The sequence below is a fragment of the Manis pentadactyla genome, chromosome 1 (assembly GCF_030020395.1).
Source record: "Manis pentadactyla isolate mManPen7 chromosome 1, mManPen7.hap1, whole genome shotgun sequence".
In the NCBI taxonomy this organism is placed as follows: Eukaryota; Metazoa; Chordata; class Mammalia; order Pholidota; family Manidae; genus Manis; species Manis pentadactyla.
The window spans coordinates 69,111,541-69,134,197 of NC_080019.1; the positions used below are offsets into that span (position 1 = coordinate 69,111,541).

The following is a 22,657-nucleotide window of genomic DNA, read 5'->3' on the forward strand; positions in this document are numbered from 1 at the left end:
GGTCTCCCACCGTGTGTGTGGGCACACCAATGAGAGCCACAGCTGCCACTGACACTGCGTCTGTCCCCCAGTTCCCTGTGTGCTGAATCTAAAGTCACTGCTGCGGGGGTGGGAGGAGAGGTGGGTGTGGTGGCTGTTGTAAGTGCACTGCAGCATGAAATTCTGCACTATGTGACACTGGCCACACGAGCCGTGAGATGGAGGGCATGGTGGTGTTTGTGCCACTGTGAAGTCACCGGGTCAGGAGGAAGCCAAACAAGACAGGAAGAGCCTCCTACTACAAGATCACACCATGCTGCCCCTGCCCCATTTTCCTTGGTTTCCACCTCTGTGGGGAGATTGTCCTCACTCTGCGGCCTGCAGATGGCCCCAGGCTGTGCTGGGCTTAAGGGCCCCAGTGCGGAGGGCTCAGCATGCTGGCTGTCTTGCCGTGGAGGCCGGCATCCAGAGGCTGGACACACACACCCCCAGGGCCTCTCAGCTCCTTTGTCCTTCTTGCCTTCTGCCCTGGCTCTCTGCATGTCTGCCAGACCTCGGCCTGTTCACTGACTGAGGGGTTGGATCGCCAACCGTTCATTCGTTTGTCAGTGTGAGGCAAGGAGCCCTACTTTGTGCCTGGCCTGTTTTGAGGAGTGGGTGTCCCAGAGGTGAGTCAGCCAGGGGCCCTGCCCTCATGCTGCACAGGGAGTGGAGAGGCAGATGAGAAAACAACTTAAAATGTACTGTTAACAGGATGGGAAGTGGTGGGCATGAGGCTGAGGGGGACATGGGGTGCTCAGACTTCTGCAGGAGGCTCCCTAACAGAAGTCGAAGCAGGGAAGGTGGCAGGAGCTTTTGAGGGGGGGAGGGGCACAGGTTCTTGCAGGGTTAAGGGCACCTGCAGCCTTTGGTTGGGTTTGGGTGCCAGCACTGCCCCTTCCTACCTGTATGACCTGGGCCAAGTCACCCAACCTCTCTGTGCCTCAGATTCTCATTGGTAGAATGGGGGCAAGGATCACACATTCAGAGTCAGGCTGTTTTGGGGATTAAGTGGGTTACTATCCATAGAGTGCCTGGGACAGGGCCTGGCATAGAGGATAAGTGTCACCTATTATCCCACTATGCTCAGTCCGAGAGGACGGGTAGAGGTTAACTAGGCTGAGTGCTGGAAGGAGGGAAGTCCAGGCAGAGAGGAGCGTGTACAGGTGCTGGGGGAGGAGAGGGGGTGGTAACTGCAGTGACCCAGGGTGGCTGAAGCATGACGTCGGAGGGCAGGGGTACAGGAGCAGGGCGGCAAGCAGGGCCACTCTGCAGGGCCCTGTGCCACTTGTAGGGGTGATGTGGGGGCACACATCACGTCTGCCTTCCACAGCTCATCATCCTCTAGAACAAATCCAATCTCATTTTCAATTCTTCCCACCAAATACCAGGATTTCAACCCAACAGCCCTTTGGCCACACTGGGGCCCTGCCTCCATAATATATGAAGCCTGCCGCTCCCAGGTCCCCTTCTCCTTAGCTGGAGGCTATTTTTATACTGACCAATCTCATGATCTGTTCAAACCACCAGAGCTACATGTTGGACTTTCGCAAAAATACCCTAAAAATGTGAAAGTGGTTAATCTGAGTGCAAGCAAAGAGAAAGAGCAAACTGCCAAGTGCATTTTTATCCAGTTTATCCTGGGAGGAATAAAGGTGATCTGGCCCGACCTCCCCAGGCACACACCCGGCTTTGGGCAGAGAAGACAGTCCTGATTTCCCCCGGGGACGATGGCAGGCGTTGTGGTGGGAGATGTTCTCAGCTCCAATGCCAGCAACTGACAAATGCCTGGAAGGCAGGCTTGGGCCTCAGTGGCAACCGGCTGCTTTATTCTCCCCATTCCACAGATCATGAAGTGAGCTACTGGCTTTATCTCTATGGTACCCTGGTTGGGGAAAGAGCTGGAAAATTCACCTAGGGAACCAGGAGTTATCAAACACCTGGTAGGGTCCGGTAGCTCAGGACCCCATGTTGCATCTACTGGGTGGATGCCATACGTCTGGGTCTGGCCCGGACCCCAAGGAGGGGCATTCTGCTCCCTCAAAATACCTGGGCTAAGTGAGGTTAGAGAGAGAAGAGTGAATTAGCGTGACTGTGTGTCTGTGTGTGTGTGTGAGAGGGAGAGAGACAGAAAAAGAGGGAGGGGAGGGGGTGGAGAGAATGAGACTGGGTGAGAATTTGCGGATGTGTGAGAGTGAGAGACAGAAAACTTGGCTATGTAGGACCGTGAGTGAAAACAGGGCTTACTTTTGTGTGTGTATTTGTGTCACAGAGGAGGAGAGGGGCTTAGAGTGTGGTTCTTCTGGATTTCAAAGAGGCGATTTGGGAGTCTGAAGGTGTCCTCTCTGCCAAGTCTGGAGTGGACCCCAGGGGCTGCCAGTGACAGCTGCTGAGTTGCGCCTTCTTGCATGTAAAGTGACAGTGCCAGACCCACTGGCGAGGCGCCTCAGCCCTCCTGCCACCTTGCGCTGTTGGGCCTCACTGAGCACAGAGTTTGGCCTGTCACCACCACCCGCCTCCATCCCAGCAGGGGCAGAGCCTTCCAGAAGAGCCGCCCTGGACAGGCAGGTGACAGCTTGTCACAACCGGCTTTCCCACTCCAAGAGAGCAGGGGACGCTGACCTCGGAGGCGGAACAAAACAGAAGCCGGAGTCAGAGGGATGGCTGCCTTCCTTCCTGGGAATTTTAAACTTCCTATCATCAGCATTGTGTTCCGACACTCAGAGGGAGTTGGGGTGATGGTTACCAAACTTGTCTTCAATTATGTGAAGGGAAATCTGCTAATTTAGAGGTTGGTGAGCAGCCCTGTGGCGTGGGACTAGAAGGGAAGGAAATGGGGTGGTGGTGTAGCAGGCAGGGCCTCTGCTCACTGGGGCTGGTCCTCCCCCCTTGGAAGAGGAGTCTGCAACCCAAGGCCCAAGGCCAGCATGTTCCTGTGACCACAGAGTGCTCTCAGAGTCCCCAGTGCTCAGCAGTGCAGGCCTGGGAAGGAGGGGTTTGCTCTGTGGGACAGGAAGGAGCATGAGGGAAGACTTCTCGGGGGCGTGAGGAACGGATGAGGCTCACAGGGAAGGAACCTGCATTCACATGGGCAGAGAGGGACTGACACTGGGCTTGAAGAGGTCGCTGTCACCAACTTGGGGTTTCCCCAAGGCACCAGATGACTGTTTCCCTCAGGGATGCTGAGGGCGCAGTCTGCTTTCTCCAGGGACCAGGTTTCCCCAGAACTGTTGCAGGGGGTCACTGTGGGGGCTTGGGGGAGGGAGAGGTGAGGAGGGAGAAACATCTCCCCACCATCTAGCCTCTGGGCTCCCCACAAGACTTCTTGCACTGACCTTCCATGTAAGGCCTTGCACTGAATGGTTGTGCTGCTGAGAAAGTCTTAAAAAGTTTGAAATTTACTGCCTCAGAACAATCATGCCTTCACTCTGGTATAAGATAAACTATAAAGTGTGTGCATGTGTGTGTGTATGTATGTGTGTGTGTGTGTGTGTGTGTGTGTGTGTGTGTGTGTGTGTGTGTGTAGTTTGAAGAACTGCGAGAAGATACCTGGCAGCTGATTAATTCTAAGTAACCCAGCCATCTTCAGGGTTACCTGCTGATGACCCACATCCACACCTATCAGCAGGAGTGGTCACAACAGGTGGAAGGTCTCAAAGGACATGTACTTCAGCCCATCAGACTAGCTCACTTACGTAAAGCATCTATATTGCACCCACTCTGCCCAGAATCCTCCTGGGTACATGGCAGTCAGCAACGAGACTCAGCTCCACTCTCAAGGACCATGGGCATCACCGGTGCCACCCAGCCAGCTCACCATCTTGCTGCAGTGATATGAGAGGCACAGCTTATAGCTCTGGTTCTCGAACCCCCCGGTGTGGGTTTCACAGTCCACAGTCCAAGCATTTAACTGGCTCCCTCTCTAATTACTCATCCTAGACATGCCCATGAGGGCAACACGTCTGTGTCTGGGCACTGCTGCGGTGCTCCTCCCCGCCATCTGGGTGAGATGAAGGCTTAGTGGGGATACAGCAGGAATCCAGACACTCATGAATGGTGAGTACGGTGATCACAGCTTGTTCATCAAACACTGGAATCATGTGCAATCCCCTCAAAGTTTGGAAGTGACAGGTTTATGACCAGACAATGGCTCTGAATTTCATAATAAACCACTCTCCAAAATGCTTATAATGTATAAAACATATTGTGATTATTAAGAAGATCCAACATGACTTACCTGTAAACCATTCCGTATGTTACTGCTACCATTAAACAAGAATTTACTGAGTTTGCTGGACAATGTCTCCCCAAAAAGATACATTTGAGTTCTAACCTCCTGTACCAGTGGATGTGACTATATTTGGACATTTGGACATTCAGTCTATGCACAGTAACCAAGTAAGATCAGGTCATCCAGAATTGTGGTGGTACCTAAGTCCAGAGACTGGTGTCCAAATAAGAAGGCTGTGTGAGGACAGAGAGACCCATAGGTGAGAATTACATATAAAAACAGAGGCAGAACTTGGAATGATGCATCTACAAGGCAAGAAATACTAAAGACTGACAGCAGCCACCAGAAACTAAGAGAGAGTCATGAACAGATTCTTCTCAGGAGGGAGCATGAGCCAGCCAACACCTTGATTTTGGATTTCTAGCCCTCAGAAGTGTGAAAGAATAAGTTCCTGTTGTTTAAAGTCACCCAGTTTGTGGTACTTTGTCACAGCAGCCCTAGGAAACTAAGACATTGAGTACATAGAGTTTTAGGCACCGGTTTAAAAATACTATAGTTAAATTCCCAGGTGGCAGACCCACCATGGGCTACTATTAGGGGGCATAGGACTGAGGAAAGAGGGATGCCTCCAGTATGGCAGTTCACCCCAAGGGCCCTTGGGAATATTTCTTCGGTGCTGTAGATTCATCAGACCCAGGCCAGTCTATACCTTGAAGGACTACCCTGCGCCGAGTCACGTGCTTGCTGTGTGGTGAGGACTTGAAGGGGCAGCACCATGGCACTGATGTGGCAGAGAGCACAACAGCTGCAGGGCAGCCCTGAGGATGCCTTGGGGCCACTGTTGCTACTCCTACTCACTGGAAAGGCATGGCAGGCCAAGGGAGAGTCCACTGACCCAGGGGCCACAGCAGGCCAAGTAGCTGCATCTCCATGGCACCACTAGCTTAAGGCAAACCCAGAAAACCTGGTCTCATGGTTCTCTAGTTTGGCTGCCCACAGGAATCACTCTGGGCAAGGTTTTGTTTTTTTGTTTATAATGCCAATGGGTATTCTCATTTAATCAGAATCTCTGGGAGTAGTGCCCAAGCATCGTCGGTTTTAACTTCAGGTGATTCTGAGGTGCAGTCATTAGTCACGACCACTGGCCTGGAGCAATGACTCTTAAAAACCAGAATCTCTTGGAAGGCTTGATAAAACACACATCAAGGGCCCTAACCCAGGTTTCCCAGGTACTAGTTCTGGGATAGGGTTTGAGAATGTACATTCCTAACAAACTCCCCATGGAATTTGAGAATGCCCCACACTTTGGAACCTCTGGTATAGATACACCCAGTCTCAGTTGTGGACTGAGTGAGGTCTCATCTTAGGTACCAACCCTGGTCATCATTGGTGGGTGGGTTGAGAAGGATCCAGAGGCTTCATCTGGGCTCAGCAAGGAAGAGCACAGGACTGATGAGCAATGTCTACCTTGCCTGAGGGAATGGGTGGCTGTGTACGTGACAAGTATTTGCCAACACTGCTCTAAACCTTGAAAGATCTTACAATGATGGAAAAACAAAAAAGCAGCAAGGTGGCTTCATCAAAGTTTCCATCAAGTATATCTGTGACCCAAGGGAAATGGAAGGATGGCAATTGCAGTGAGATTTACATTGCACTGCAAGTGCCCCTCTGGAGGGGCAGCTGGACACTCCCTGGGAGCAGGAGCCATCCTGACTGTGGAGCTGACTAACCTTGGGGAGGCACCTGCCTCTGAGAGGGGCTCTGTGCAGCCCTGTGCAGACAGCTCCGACACAGGTGGCCTGTCCTCAGGGTGCATCCATGGCACACACCCTCCTCCTGTTCCCCAGTCACTGTCCACTGCGTTGGACCAAGAGGTTTGAAGGGGCTCTAAGTACTAAATGAAGTCAGTATTTTAGAATGAATGACTCTATTTAAAAGCACTATGAAAGTACATGACCCATTTCCCCCAACCTAATCAGCAAAGTGATTTTTCCAGATAAGACCCCTATCAGCCAAGAAGGAAAAGAAGTTTCTGCCTAAAAGGTTATCTTTCTCCCAGTGTTAGCAGCTTCTAACAGCCAGTGGAAATGGCTTCTGGCGGCTGAATTGCAACTGAGTCTATATAATAGAGGCTGTTCCTAGTTCCCCAGGATGCCAGAAATTTGCATGAAAACAGTCTCTCCAAGTTCTAAGAGTTCATCTGGCCCTGCTGCTTATTTCTTTCCAGAAGCCACAATCTTGATGGTGACACTGTAATTTATTACCATGCTAAGGATTATGATGCAACATACAGAGAATTAGAACTTTAGGTAGGAAACAGGCTGCAGGAACAGGTGAGCTTTTGGAGAGGATGGTCTTATTTGTCATGCAAATGACACACATAACAGCAAAGGGCTGGGAGAAAACACAAACCAAAAAGACACACTGGGTTGGCTGCAGACAAAATTGTTTCTAAATAGAATATTTTTCAAAGCTTTTCTTGAAGCATTAGTTGCTCTCCAAAATGAATGACACAATGTATTTCATACGAGTAATAAAATATGTGATTTGAATAACTACAAATGGAGAGATTTACAGTCAGTGGGGTCCTTGCTGCCTCTCCCCTGAGCTTTGCGAGTGCTGAAACCCTTCTGTGAGATGCTGCGAAAGGTAATTGCAGCCCCAACATCATTTCCCAGCGGCTAGAGAAAGGCCTATTTGGACATAAATTAACTAAAAATATGCGGATGATAGTGTGTGTTTCCTGCGTGAAGAACAGAAAGGCCACTTGGTGACGTTTCCCAGCTGGAAAAAAAATCCTATTCAATCGAACAGACGTTGTTGCTCCGAACAACACTGGCAGGGCAAACAGCTGTCTTCTACTATCCACCCTGAGAGTAGCTCCTGTCCTGATAACTGAGATGTGGGCATTATTATTATTATTATTATTATTATTATTTTATGTATCACATAGCACTTTTTGAGCTTATAATTAAAATGAGAGGGTAGAGAGACAAGGGCTAAATAATTGACTGGCTGCCTTCATTCTTGTGACAGCAGCAGTGGGTACCCTGCCAGGTCCAAAGAAGGAGATGGAACAGTACGTCCTCCTTGTGGTGGGCACTCCCCAGGGAATCCCGAAGTGGAAATGAGCTCTGTGATGGTGCAGGCTTCATCTTTCCTGGTGCAATCCCAGAGCCTGGGCTTTGTTATCAGTGCTTCTGAAAACTTGGCCCCTGAAGAGCATGCTTGGGTTAAGATGGGCTTTAGATGCTCTGCACTTTGCTTTCCTACATGGTGAGCTGCTGGTAAGTTAAGGAGTGAGTCAGTCCCCATCAAGGATCTGGTGAACAAGGATATGACTTCCCTGCTGTTGAAACAAAAGTACTCCAGCCCCCAAGGGGTGGGGAGCCTGCAGGCCTTTTGGGTGATGAGGTTGTCCAGGAGGATCAGGGGATGAGCAAGGTTAAGGAGGAGGATAGACAATCACCTGCTACCTACCCTTCACTTCCCAGGCCGGGTCCAGCAGTACCCGTCATGTCTCTGAGCATGGCAGGAACTGTGCTTTCTCCTGGGTGCTCTGCCCACCCCACTGCTTCAGTGCACCCCCAACTCCCACTCTAAGAGAACAAGGTTCTCCTCTCCTTTCTCAGGCAGTGACCCCTGGGCTCTCCCACTGTCCCTAAGTCTCTATGTCTTCTGTCTCTGTCAGTAGGCCACACAGCTCTGCTGCTTTTGTCACATGTGTCTCCCCGAGGACCCTCAGGCATTCCACTCCATTCCCATCCTGTGCATGAGGACACTCGAGCTTCCTGGGTCCCGGGGGAGAGCTGATCCTCCCCTGGCAGTGTAGCTGGCAGGGCTCCTGACCGTGAGCGGTGAGAGGCAGGGATTCTGCGCAACCATCTCAGAGACTTCTGTTCAGCTCCATGGGAAGCCTGTGGGCTTTCCTCTATTGTCCTCCTTGAGTTGACTACAGCCTTCATTTCTTTCCCATCCTCTTCACATTATGTAAGCATTGGACAGACTGTCCATAGCAACCTATTTGAGTAGATATACTAGGTGTATTCCCTATGCACAGTGTAATTTTGGTGCCTTGCCAGTGTCCACTAGTTAGGCCTCTACTCTTTTCCTACCCCCACCTTCCAATAGCTATTTTAAAGTAATCAGTCACATTAAATAACTTAAGCTCTCTGGCCTCCTGAACTGCACTCCCTTCTTGGCATGGCTTCCCCCTCAAACAATCCCAGCAGTAATAACCACGTCACTTAACCACTCTGTCTTACTGTCTCCACCTGCCAATAGGGATAATGATGCTTGATTATCTCAGAGGGGTGTATAAGGAGCTGTTGGCGGATGCTGGTGAATGTGAGATGTGCAGTGAGCTGCCCCGCCTGCCTCCATGCACGAACCCTGTTCTCTGGCCATGCATCCTGCTCTGGTAGTGGTGAGGGGTGGCCAGGAAGGGCAGAGCCGGCTCCTAAGGCCATTCAGGAGCACAGCTCCTTCCTGTGTGCCTTCCACATCAGTTAGTGAACCAGGCCTCTGAATCTCACTTCAAAGGCATCAGGAGAGGGGAAGAAGAAGAGGGTGGCCAAGGGTGCACACCTGAGAAAAGGGAAGAGGGCACTTCAATCCAGGCCCTCCTATTCCAAATCCTAGGCTGCCTCTTCTCCATGGGGGAAGGGGAGAGGCAGGAGGTGACAGGAAAGAAGGAAAGATAAGTGGGGAAATGGTGCCTGTATACAGAGGGCAGGTGGCATCTTTTCTCTCCCAGAGGGGATAAACATCAATTGGTTTCTGTTTTGCTTTTGCAGAGCATGGGCCCCAGACTCTTGGCCAAGCATCCCACCTCACCGGTGCTGTCATCACACCAGACTGTCCAAGTCCCCTTGAGCTTTGGGACATAAAAAAAAATACCACATGGGTCTACAGCATTTTTGATGTTTGGGAACATTTGTTGAGACATAAGATTATTAAGGTGTATATCAAAGTGAAGTGGGGAAAGTGCTTTCTTTTTCAGATAAAGCATTAGCAAGCACAGTTCACAGACTGGGAATAAGTTAAGAAGACTGATGGTACCATGTTAGGTGTACACGGGGGAAATCTCACCAACTGTGGCAGGAGTAAACATTGGCAAAAGGTTTTAGGATGTGAATTTTTTTTACCAGTGTTTAAAATGTGCCATTCATAGCAACACCATGAGAGGCAGGCCTGCCTCCAGATTTGATACCCTGAGAAGGACACCACCACTTAAGTGATGTATAATGCATAACTTGGGTCTAATCATGAAGGGAGCTCATACAAACCCCAAATGAGGAAGCTTCTATTAAAAAACTTGGGATGATGAATGGAAATCTATCCTGTGCTAATGAATAGGAATAATTAATATTGTCAAAATGGCCATCCTGTCAAAAGCAATCTACAGATTCAATGTAATCCCCATCAAAATACCAATGTCATTTTTCAATGAACCAGAGAAAATAATCCTAAAATTCATATGGAACTACAAAGACCCCAAATAGCCAAAGCAATCCTGAGAAAGAAGAACAAAGCTGGGGGTATCATGCTCCCTGACTACAAAGCTACAGTAAACAAAGCAGTATGGTGTTGGCACAAGAACAGACCCATACATCAATGGAACAGAATAGAGCCAAGATATAAACCCAGATATAAACCCTTACATATATGTCAACTAATATATGATGAAGGAGCCATAAATATACAATAGCAAATTCAATAATGGTTGTTGGGAAAAGTAGACAGCTACATGCAAGAGAATGAAACTGGATTAGTCTAACTCCATACACAAAAGTAAATTCGAAATGAATCAAAGACCTAAATGTAATGCATGACACCATAAAACTCTTAGGAGAAAACATAGGCAATCTCTTGAAAATAAGCATGAACAATTTTTTTCTGGACACATCTCACCAGGCAAGGGGAACAAAATAAAAAATGAAAAGTGGGACTACATCAAACTAAAAGCCTTCTGTACAGTTAAGGACACCATCAACAAAACAAAAAAGCAACCTACAGTATGAGAGAATATATTTGTAAATCATTTATCCAATAAGGGGTTAACATCCAAAATACAAAAGAACTCATGTGCTTCAACACCAAAAACACAAATAACTCAATTAAAAAATGGACAGAGGAAATAAATAGACATTTTTCCAAAGAAGACATACAGGTGGCCAACAAAGAAATGAAAAGATGCCCCTACAACACTAATCATCAGGGAAATGCATATCAAAACCACAGTGAGATATCACCTCACACCAGTCAGAATGGCCACCATCCAAAAGACAGAAATAAAAAGTGCTGGCAAGGATGTGGGGAAAAGGGAACCCTCGTACACTGTTGATGGGAAGGTCAATTGGCGCAGCCACTGTGGAAAGTTCCTCAAAAAACTAACAATAAAAATACCATATGATCCAGTACTTCCAATCATAGTAGTTTACTGGAAGAAAACAAAATCTCTAATTCAAAAAGATATATGCACCCCTATGTTTGTTTATTGCTGCATTATGTACAATAGCCAAGATATGGAAGCAACCTAAGTGTCCATCAGCAGATGAATGGATAAAGAAGATGTGGTATATAGACACAATGGAATATTATTCAGTCATAAAAAAGAAATCCTGCCATTTTTCACAACATGGATAGACCTAGAGGGTATTATGCTAAGTGAAAGAAGCCAGGCAGACAGATAAATACCATATGATATCACTTATATGTGGAATCTGAAAACAAAACAAAACAAAGTGAACCAAAGGCTCATAGACACTGAGAAGTGACTGGTGGTTATCACAGGGGAGGGGCTGGATTGGTTGGGTGAAATAGGAGAAGAGGATAAAGAGGCACAAAATGTCAATCAGTATAAATTAATCATGGGAATGAAAGTACAGCAGATACTGTTGACAGGTAATAACTACACTAGTGGGGGTGAGGATTTAATAATGTATATAACTGTTGAGTCATTATATTGTATACTTGAATCCAATATAATATTGGATATCAACGACACATTAATAAAATATAAGGATGGTGTTCCTTGAAAATGTCACTATCATAAAAAGCAAAGAAAGGCTGTGAAAATGTTCCATATTAAAAGAAGCTAAATTGACATAACAAAAAAAAAAACCAAAAACCAGTATCAGATTCTAGACAGGGTCCTGTACTAGAAGAAAAAGGTCCTAAAAAGTACATTTGGGGGTCAAGTAACAAAATTTGACTATACACCATAGATTAAATAGAAGTATTTTATCCACATTAAATTCTAAAATTAATAATTACACTATAGTTATGTAAAAGGATATCCCTCCTCTTAGGAAATATGAAAAGGCACACTGAGGTATGGGGGGATAAAGTGCCATAATGTATGTAACATATTTTCTAAAAGTTTAAAAAAAAACCATCTTCTTGGGGGATGCAGGCAGGCAAATAATATATAAAGAAATGGGGGTAAAATGACAACAGGAGGTAAAGAATCTGTACAAAGATTGTATGGGCATTGTTTGTATTATTCTTGGAATTGTATTTAAATTTGAAATTATTTAAAAAGTTTAAACTGTGCAAATTCTTTAACCCAGCAATTTCTCTTCTTGAGTTTTATTTTTATTATTTTATTTATTTATTTTTTTTTTGAGAGGGCATCTCTCATATTTATTGATCAAATTGTTGTTAACAACAATAAAATTCCATATAGGGGACTCAATGCACAATCATTAATCAACCCCAAGCCTAATTCTCATCAGTCTCCAATCTTCTGAAGCACAACAAACAAGTTCTTACATGGTGAACAAATTCTTACATAGTGAATAAGTTCTTACATGGTGAACAGTGCAAGGGCAGTCATCACAGAAACTTTTGGTTTTGATCACACATCATGAACTATAAACAAGTCAGATATGATTATTCGTTTGATTTTTATACTTGATTTATATGTGAATCCCACATTTCTCCCTTATTATAATTATTTTTTTAAATAAAATGCTGAAGTGGTAGGTAGATGCAAGATAAAGGTAGAAAACATAATTTAGTGCTGTAAGAGGGCAAATGTAGATGATCAGGTCTGTGCCTATAGACTAAGTATTAATCCAAGTTAGACAAGGGCAACAAAACATCCACGGATGCAGAAGATTTCTCTCAAAACAAGGGGGGTGAGGTTCTAAGCCTCACCTCTGTTGATCCCAAATTTCTCACCTGATGGCCCCCCTGCGACTGTGCCTGTCTTAGGTTGTTCCTCCCTTGAGGAATCTTACCCGTCTCTGGCTTTCTTGAGTTTTATTTTACAGAAATATCTATACAAGTGTGCAGAGACAACTATGTGAGAATATTCACTGAAGCACTGTTTGACATAATATAACATCAGAAGCTGCCTAGGTGGCCATCCAATCAGAGCTTGTTAAATAGTTTGTACAGTTCATTCATACATAGGATGCCTGAGAAAGAGCCTAAGAATCTACAGAGGCAGAAGCAAAAGGTTTCCAGAGGCATGAAGTAGGATACTAAGAGGGAAAACGTCATTTTCATGACACATTGATAAGTCAATGAACACATGGATATGTAAAATATGAGACCATTTTTGAGACCATAGAAGATATATCTACATATACCTATATTAAATACACACACAAACACAAACAAACAATAAAGTTGAAAAGGAAACACACCAAATTATTGACAGTGACTTCTGGGAATTGGGAAGAAGGGGTCTGTTTCACTTTTTACTTTAAATATACTTCTATTTATTGATGTTTTTAAGCATTGCTTTTATGAATAAAACCATAATAACATTAAAAAAATACAACATTCTGGAGATTTCTTTGGGTTCCTTTCTTCAGAGGGGCTGACTTTCCATGTTTGGCCAATAAGCCCTCTTCTCCCTGCCTGCTCTGGGATCAGTCTTTCTCCAGGTGTTGGGGGACAATGATGATCCAAAGCCTGGTGAATGGGGCTGGGGGGACAGCTGCTAAGAGCCACAGAGAAAGGGTCAAGCCCAGGGTTGGAAGAGCAGAAACTGAGGGGTCTCTTCCTCCCACTGTGGGGAACCCAGCTCCCTGCAATAGCCATTTTGCTCCCTGGATACAGGATTCCTGCTGCATTCTACACTGAGCAATCTCCTATTTTGTATCTTTGATCACCAGAGATGTGTTTGTTACTCATTCACTAATATCTTAATTCACTCTAGAAACAGGTCCTGAATAGCACATGAAAGCTCAGGGACACTGTGATGAAAGAGGAAGCCAGGCCAGCTGCTGGGAGAGAAGAATACAGGGCGGGGTAAGACCATGAGGAGTGTGGCAGTCTGGAGGAGGGAACTGACATGAAACCACGTACAGGTTTTAAGAGCAGGGCTGAGAGCACAGCAGAGGCTGAGCTGTGCACTGAGCTGTTTGCAGTTGATCTCTCATTCTTTCAGCCTTAGACTCCATTGGCCTGCCTAAGCCTGTGCTAGAGAACCCTCACTTGGGGTGTGCTGGGACTCCACAGCTTGGTTCAAACTATAGCCAGTGCTACCTGCATCTTATCTGTCCTTTCAGCATTGACTGACCTGTTTTCCAATGTACTTTAGGATTTACACTACTTTTTCCACATTTCTAGATCTAACTTTCCCCAAACAGTAGGATTAGACCACTGGTCTTTGCCTCCCTGTCTGTCCTGCTTGGATTGACAGGAACCCAGGAATGGCTTTATCATATGGCTGTCGCAAAGACACTGGGCTCTTCACAGGGGGAAGAAGAGACCCTTCAGTTTCTTCAGAATATTCTATGTAAGAATATTCACTGAATATTCCAGCCCTGGACTTGAGTCTCTTCCTGTAGCTCATAGTGGCTGTAATCACCAGCCCCACTCACTATACTTGGGGCCTTCCTAATCTTGCCAATAGCCTTGAAACTCTGCCTAAAACTGTGGGGCCTCTGTTCCAGAGTTTTCTGGAATTGTGAAGTCATGGCAGCACCTCCTTCCAAAGTCCGAAAACTCCCTCTTTTCAGAGAGTTCAGAACTCAGAACCCATTTTGTCTGGGACTGGTGACCTGAGTCCCACCAAAACAATTCCCATTTCCACTACATTCATGGTCTCTCAAGGCCTAGTAATCCATATTCACTACTTTGTAGAAGCCCGAAAGTTTCAGGAGATAATCAACCACAAATCAAAGGGAGCCCTGGAAAATTGCCAAGATCTGTGGCCTCTGCACATTGTATGCCACCTCATCTGGCCTTGTTGGGAAACCTCCTGGAGGTTCTATGTCCTATAGGAACATTTCAGTATCTCCCAAGGCCTCTAAGACTCACATTTCCAGGTACTTCAGGGCTGTATTTTATTGGAGGAGCTTGTCCACTCCTCCAATCTTCAGCTGTCCCCTTCCCTCAAGTAAATCAGACTGTTTACATCAAAGGTGTACACAGGGTGGATAGTGATGGAACAAGAAGAGGTCTGAAAGGCCATAGTCTGAAACAGGGATTGGCAACCTGGGAATAGATGAGACCCTTAAGAGTTTTTGGCCAAAGGTCATTTCAAAACTTCCCACACAAAAATCAAGTAAAATGTAATATTCAGAAAGTTATTAGGTTGACTTTCCAAGCAGAACAAAGAAACATTTGATTGGGTTATGGAACTGCCTTCCAAAATATCTCCTTGTCAATAACAAATGCTGACACAGTAGCTGGAATTAGAAAACATCATTTGCAGCCATATTATAAAGACTAGCTCAGACAAGAATCATCAATGGAGGCTAAAACTAAGAGAGAAATTTTGATGAAGAGCAGGATATTTGTGGCCTGTTTTCCCACAGACCACTTATCAGTTATGAGAGAAAAAAAAAAAAGAAATATATATACTGTGAATATACATTGGAGGAGTTGGACAAAATCTTGACCAGGTGATCAAAATTAATAACACCAATGAGGGGGAGATGGACATCATATTCTTGAGATATGATACCGTAGGAAGGATACAACACCACTTACTTGGTCAAGAATATAGAAACTGAAGGTAATTATGAAGCATACCAGAAAAACCCAAAAGGAAGAATGTGCTATTAATGAAAAGAATGACTATATTCTTTAAAACTGTTAATATGATAAAAGGCAAAGAAAGATAGTGGAAATGTCCCAGATTGAAGGAGACTTATGAAACATGACAGCTAACTCTAAGATTGGATTCCAGACTGCAGGTCCTGGAAGGCATTCACTTCTGGTAGAGATTGGTTTTGATAAAATAAAAAATCATAAGCACTTATTTCAAATTTTATTGAAATAAAACATTAAAATATCCCTTCTTGAACATCAGTCTTAGCCATATTTTTTTGGACCAGTCTCCTCTGGGAAGGGCAACAAAAGCTAAAATAAACAATGGTATTACAGGTATTACATCAAACTAAAAAGCTTTGCAAAGTGAAGGTAACTCAACAAAATGAAAACGCAATCTACTGAGTGGGGGAAGATATTTGCAAAACATACATCCTATAAAGAGTTAATACACAAAGTGTATAAGGAATGTACACAATTTAATATAAAAACCATCGCTATATAAAAAATGGGCAGAAGACTTGAATTGACATTTTTTCAAGGAAGACCTACAGATGGCCAACAGGCATAGGAAAAGGCACTAAACATCACTAATTATCAGGAAAATGCCAATTGAACCCATAATGAAATATCACCTCATACCAATCAGATTGGCTGTTATCAAAAATATAAGAAATATCAAGTGTTGGTGAGGAGGTGGAGAAAAGAGAATACTTGTACACTGTTGTTTGGAATATAAATTGGTGCAGCCCCTTTAGAAAACAGTATCAAAGTTCCTCAAAAATTAAAAATAGAACTACCATATGATTTAGTAATTCCACTTCTGGATATTGATTCAAAGAAAATGAAAACACAAGTTTGAAGAGATATATGCACCCCTATGTTTATTACAGCATTATTTACAATAGCCAAGATATGGAAGCAACCGAAGGGTCCACCAGTAAATGAGTGGATAGAGAAGTTGTGGCATATCTGCAACAGAATATTACTCAGCCATAAAAAAGAACAAAATCTTGCCATTTGTGGCAACATGGATGTCAGACAGAGAAAGACAAATACCACATGATTTCACTTATATGTGGAACCTAAAAAGTAAAACGAATGAAAAGACAGAAAAAGACCAGAGAGGGAAGGGGTTGGGGATGGACAAAATAGGGGAAGTGGTTGAAGAGGTATAAATAGGTGAGGGGGATTAAGAGGTACAAATTTCCAATTGTAAAATAAATAAATCATGGAGATGTAATGCATGGCACAGGAAATATAGTGAATAATATTGTAATTAGTTTGTAGGATGGCAGATGGTAACTATACCTATTATGGGGATCATTTTGTAAGGTATAAAAATATTGAATTACTATGATGCACACCTGAAACTAATAGGATATTGTGTGTCAATTATACTTTAATAAAAAAAAGACTTCAGAAAGATGTAAGAACCATCTCATAGACTGTCTCAAGCATCTTAGAAAAATGCTTCTAAGATATATATACATATATATATATTTGCTCCCAACTGATCAGGTATCTAAAGGAGTTCTTTGACAAACAGCAGCTTTTTCTTTTGAAATAGTTCTTATAGAGAAGCTAGTGAGGAGTCCTAGGACATTTCTATCATGTCTTCACCTGCAGACAGTAAACAAAATATAATGTGGACAATATCCTAGTTTGAAAGCTCCTAAAATGTAATATGTCCCTGTAATCTGCTTTAAAGACCAGTATTGAGCATGGTCTGTAGAGTCTCTTCTAGGCCTGAAAAAAGGATGATTGGGGACAGAAATATTGACCATATAAAATGAGCTATTATCATCCAATTTGATGGCCTGTATTTTTTTTTTGGTATTATTAATGTACAATTACATGAGCAACATTACGGTTACTAGTCTCTCCCCATTGTTAAGTCCCCACCACATACCCCATTACAGTCACTGTCCATCAGCATAGTAAGATGCTGTAGAATCACTACTTGTCTTCTCTATGCTGCACAACCCTCCCCGTGCCCTCCCACATACCATGTGTGCTAATTGTAATGCCCCGTTTTCCCCCTTATCCCTCCCTTCCCACCCATTCTCCCTAGTCCCTCTCCCTTTGGTAACTGTTAGTCCTTTTTTGGGGTTCTGTGAGTCTGTTGCTGTTTTGTACCTTCAGTTTATTCTTAGTTCTTACATTCCACAGATGAGTGAAATCATTTGATACTTGTCTTTCCCTGCCTGGCTTATTTCACTGGGCATAGTACCCTCTAGCTCCATCCATGCTGTTGCAAATGGTAGGATCTGTTTTTTTCTTATGGCTGAGTAATATTCCATTGCGTATATGTACCACATCTTCTTTATCCATTAATCTACTGATGGACACTTAGGTTGCTTCCATTTCTTGGCTATTGAAAATAGTGCTGCGATAAACATAGGGGTGCATCTGTCTTTTTCAAATTGGGCTAATGTATTCTTAGGGTAGATTCCTAGGAGTGGAATTCCTGGGTCAAATGGTATTTCTATTTTGAGTTTTTTGAGGAACCTTCATACTACTTTCCACAATGGTTGAACTAATTTACATTCTCACCAGCAGTGTAGGAGGGTTCCCCTTTCTCCACATCCTCTCCAACATTTGTTGTTGTTTGTCTTTTGGATGGCGGCCATCCTTACTGGTGTGAGGTGATACCTCATTGTGGTTTTAATTTGCATTTTTCTGGTGATTAGCAATGTGGAGCATCTTTTCATGTGGCTATTGGCCATCTGAATTTCTTTGGAGAAGAGTCTGTTCAGATGATCTGCCCATTTTTTAATTGGATTATTTGCTTTTTTGTTTGTTGAGGTGCATGAGCTCTTTATATATTTTGGATGTTAACCCTTTATCAGATGTGTCATTTATGAATATATTCTCCCATACTGTAGGATGTCTTTTTGTTCTATTGATGATGTCTTGCTGCACAGAAGTTTTTCAGCTTGATGTAGTCCACTTGTTCATTTTTGCTTTTGTTTCCCTTGCCTGGGGAGATATGTTCATGAAAAAGTTGCTCATGTTCATGTCCAAGAGATTTTTACTTATGTTTTTTTCTCAGAGTTTTATGTTTTCATGACTTACATTCAGGTCTTTGATCCATTTCAAGTTTACTTTTATGTATGGGGTTAGACAATGATCCAGTTTCATTCTCTTACAAGTAGCTATCCAGTTTTGCCAAAACCAGCTATTGAAGAGGCTGTAATTTCCCCATTGTATATCTATGGCTCCTTTATCATATATTAATTGATTGTATATATTTGGGTTAATATCTGGACTCTCTATTCTGTTCCACTGGTCTATGGGTCTGTTCTTATGCCATTACCAAATTGTCTTGATTACTGTGGCTTTGTAGTAGAGCTTCAAGTTGGGGAGCATAATCCCCCCTGCTTTATTCTTCCTTCTCAGGATTGCTTTGGCTATTCGGGGTCTTTTGTGGTTCCATATGAATTTTAGAACTATTTGTTCCAGTTCATTGAAGAATGCTGTTGGTGCTTTGATAGGAATTGCATTGAATCTGTAGATTGCTTTAGGCAGGATGGCCATTTTGACAATATTAATTCTTCCTAGCCAAGAGCATGGGATGAATTTCCATTTATTAGCGTCCTCATTAATTTCTCTTAAGAGTGTCTTATAGTTTTCAGAGTATAAGTCTTTCACTTTCTTGGTTAGTTTAATTCCTATGTATTTTATTCTTTTTGATGCAATTGTGAATTGATGGCCTGTATTTTTCAAATACCATCTTTGTAGTGGCAAAACTCTTGTTTGAAAGGAAACCTTGGTAAAGTTCCCCATGTATAACTGATAAGAGAGGAGCAGCTGTAGTTAAGAAGTGTGGTGGTCTGAGTATGTCTCCATATCACTCCAGTAGTCCCCTGGCCCAATTCCTATGAAGTTTTAGACATGGAGAGGAGGCTGTGGCCACATGGATAGAGAAGCATTCTGGAGACACAGGTACAAGGGGTGACCCAGCATTTTTTCCTTTCTTTTGAATCACCTATACATTCTAACCTAATTGTTTTAATTTTGATCTTATTGAAAACTAAAAAATTTCCCTTTCTCATATTGTTAGGTCTACTGAAGGACTGAATAATAGGCCTAAATGGAGAGAATGCTTCCTGAAGGTCATTGAATGGACTGTAATTCCCTCATACAGGCATTCCTGCTATACTGTCATATATACATTTCAAAAAATTTCATGTTCTGCAAAGTTGCACAATAAAATAACAGATTCTATGGGAAAAATTACACTTGGAGAAGACCATTCAAAATGTAAAATGGGAAAAATTACACTTGGAAAAGACCATTCAAAATGTAAAAAAACCCAATCCTAATAAAAAGAACAGTGCAGTTCAATTACAGTCAGCATTTACCCCGGTATATCAGTCAGTTGATTTTGCAGCCTAAAGCCCTAGATTTTCCATTTCCTCTAAGGAGATGTAAGTCCTGAGGGGCATTCACATCTCACTGAGATCAGTTTCATCAAAATTAAAAATCTGATCTAGGGTGTAGACTTCTTTGTTCAAAAATTAAAATATAACTCAGAGGAAAATATTTTGGTTTCCTCATCTCTACTCTGATCTTCACCAGGTAACAGAGTGGACAATACAGTTCTGGAAACCAGCCACTATTTGCACTAAAGAAAGGACTTTCTGTCAATGTTCAACTTTATTCTTAAGATCTTCTTATTATGCTAATTAAAGAGAAATCTAATTGTCAGAAGCCTTGCCTCTGATTGCTTCAAGACATAAATATCCCGGGAAAATATATTGTGAGAACTGTAGGACTTCCACTCTATACTGGCGTAATTTCCCCATTTACCAATCATGTATTGAGTGAGTTTGCAGTGAAGAAACAGGCAGTATAACAAGCAGGCTCTATCTCCATTCCCATTTTTATAAGGCATCTCAGAGGAGGTGAGAGCAATGGACATTTATCAAGTATCCAATGGTTGTCAGCTGCTCTGCTGGGCACTTTACATATTTAATGTCATTCAATTTTTATAATCATAGTGTGAGGGTGATTCTTATACCCACTTAACAGATTAGAAAACTGAGGCTCATGAAGTAAATACCCCACCCAGGTTACCTAATGTGTCAGTAGCAGAGCCAGGGTTTAGATTGTGGCCTCATTACTCTCCAAATTTGTAGTCTTTACATTGAATTGGTCAGATTTTATATTAGGATCCCACCATTTGCATTCTTAGCTGAATGGAACTCATTGCATTCATTGCTAATTATATTTGGCACATGATGTATTGTTGGAACAGATTTTTTCCCAAAATCATGGAAAAAAGTGTCTTACTAAGATCCAGAATAATTTATTCTATTTCATCAGCTTTTATAGTAACTTTTATTTTGTTACACTTTAATAGGACTTCAGAAATTTATTAAACTACTTTTGGCACAATATTTTTCTGTTGATCTTTACAATAATCAGGTGACATAGACCAAGTACGATACATTATTCTCATTCCACAGAAAATGGAACAGAGCCTCAGAGAGGTAAAGCACTTACCCCAAGTTAATAATTGGCAGAGCAAGAACTCAAACCAAGTTTTCAGGCTCAAAATTCAGCCTTGTCCTTATAGCTGCTGATGGGACACCCTTTAGAACTACCTACTGTGAAGTCCTGTGCCTGGAATTGTCTGCCGTGACAGTTACTGGGTTAAGTTATGCTACAGGATTTGAAATGTGTTGAAAACATTGAAAAATAAAGCAACGACAGAATGAGTTTAGAGTGTCTATTATTGAAGACAATGATTACTGGTAGGAAAATGGGTATCAAAAGCGAATACAAATAAACAAACAAAAAAATTGAATAATGGGTTTTAAATGATGGTGTCTTGTTTCATACTTAGTAAAATACTTACTAAAATAATTTTCTAATACTGAGAACTACTGTAGAATACCAATCACTCTTTTAGGATAGTAGAGCCATAGTATGTGTAATAGGAAAAAGTAATGTAGTGGAAACACAAGCTGTCTTAAAGTGGTATAAGGGACCAGCCCCTCCCTCTGTCCGGGCCTCTGCCTGCCCTTTACGCCACCCCCACCATGCCTGACCCGCATTCCTGCCCAGACCTTTGCCCTTCTAACTTCTCAGGGTAGACTAACTACAAAGCCATTTCACATAATTTTACTGGTGATGTTGGTTTAAAAGCATGTAACCTCACATTACGTGGCAATTTGTGGTGAAGCCTCCTTGGATTTCCTACCATTTTCTATGATCCATGGAGTGGGCCAACTTTCTTTCCAAAAGAGAAGTTTTTAAAAAATGATGGGACCAGTCAGGGCTGGATGGCCACTCCTGGCTAAGTCAGGGGCCAGAGCTCCGGGATGGGTGCCCAAAACACGCACGTCTGACAGACATGAGGTAAGGAAAGATGTGTGGACAAAGGCAGGTACCCTTGTCCCAGCTGGCTTGGAGTGTGAGCTGTGCAGCTGTAACCCAGGCACAGACTGGCTGAGGACTTTGCATTTTAATAGAACATTCACAGATGATTCATGCATTAAAGGTCAGCCTTACTCTTGTCACTGGGTCACCTCCTCTCTCCTTCCTACTCCTCAGCTCCCTGGCCACAAGAGAATTAAGGAAGGAAGACCTGACAGGTCACTTTGAAAAGACAGTTATTGCTGACCAAGGAAAATTCCCACCTCCAACAAAGGGGAGAGCTGGCCAGGGGCAGGGGTGAGCGGCTTGCAACTTACAAGCCAGATCCGTGACTTTGAACTCTTCTTCATGCTGTGTTTCCTTTTAAGCAAAAACCCAGATGACATATATTCTCTAAGGGCCCAGTATTAGTGGAAGTCTACACGGATCCTTTCTTGGAGAATCTTCTTTTCCGGTTTTTTATTCTCGCTTTCTCACAGGGAAAGGGTTTACCTGAATACTTTTGTGGGAGGATTAAAATAAATTCTTCGCCTCTAAAATCCTTCCTGCACATCCCCCTGCAGCCGGAGAGTCCGCAGAGTGTCGCAGAGCAGCCTTTGATCAGGCATCCCCCGTTCTCTCCCTTCCTTACTCGTCTCTTTCTCTTCCTCTCTCATATATTCCAACTCTCACTCTTCTTTCACCTGTGGCACCATGAACTGCGCTGGATGAGAGTTCCCTGGCTGCCTTCAGATTTCTGAATTCTGCATTCGCAGTGGAAGTGTGATACACTCAGCCTTCGTAATGTTGGTTTTGAGCTCCAGAGGTCTTTAGAAAATCACTCGTGCTTCTGTGTATTTGGAGGGCTGGGTTGTCAGGCCCGATTTCCTTCTTTTGGATAAACACCTTGCTTTATAGAGATTAACTAGATCCACAGGCCTCTTCTGAAGAGAAGGCTCTGCCCCATGAAGGGCCCAAAAGCAGAGCACTGGGAGGTCCCAGAGGCCCGATAAAGCTGGGTGCTTG

The 22,657-nt window shown here is 43.5% G+C and overlaps 1 protein-coding gene across 1 annotated transcript in view; it reads right to left on the bottom strand.

Annotated features, from left to right (window-relative positions):
* EPHB1 (EPH receptor B1) overlaps positions 1–22,657 on the bottom strand; it is a 447,427-nt gene that overhangs the window by 14,018 nt on the left and 410,752 nt on the right. The window lies entirely within an intron of this gene.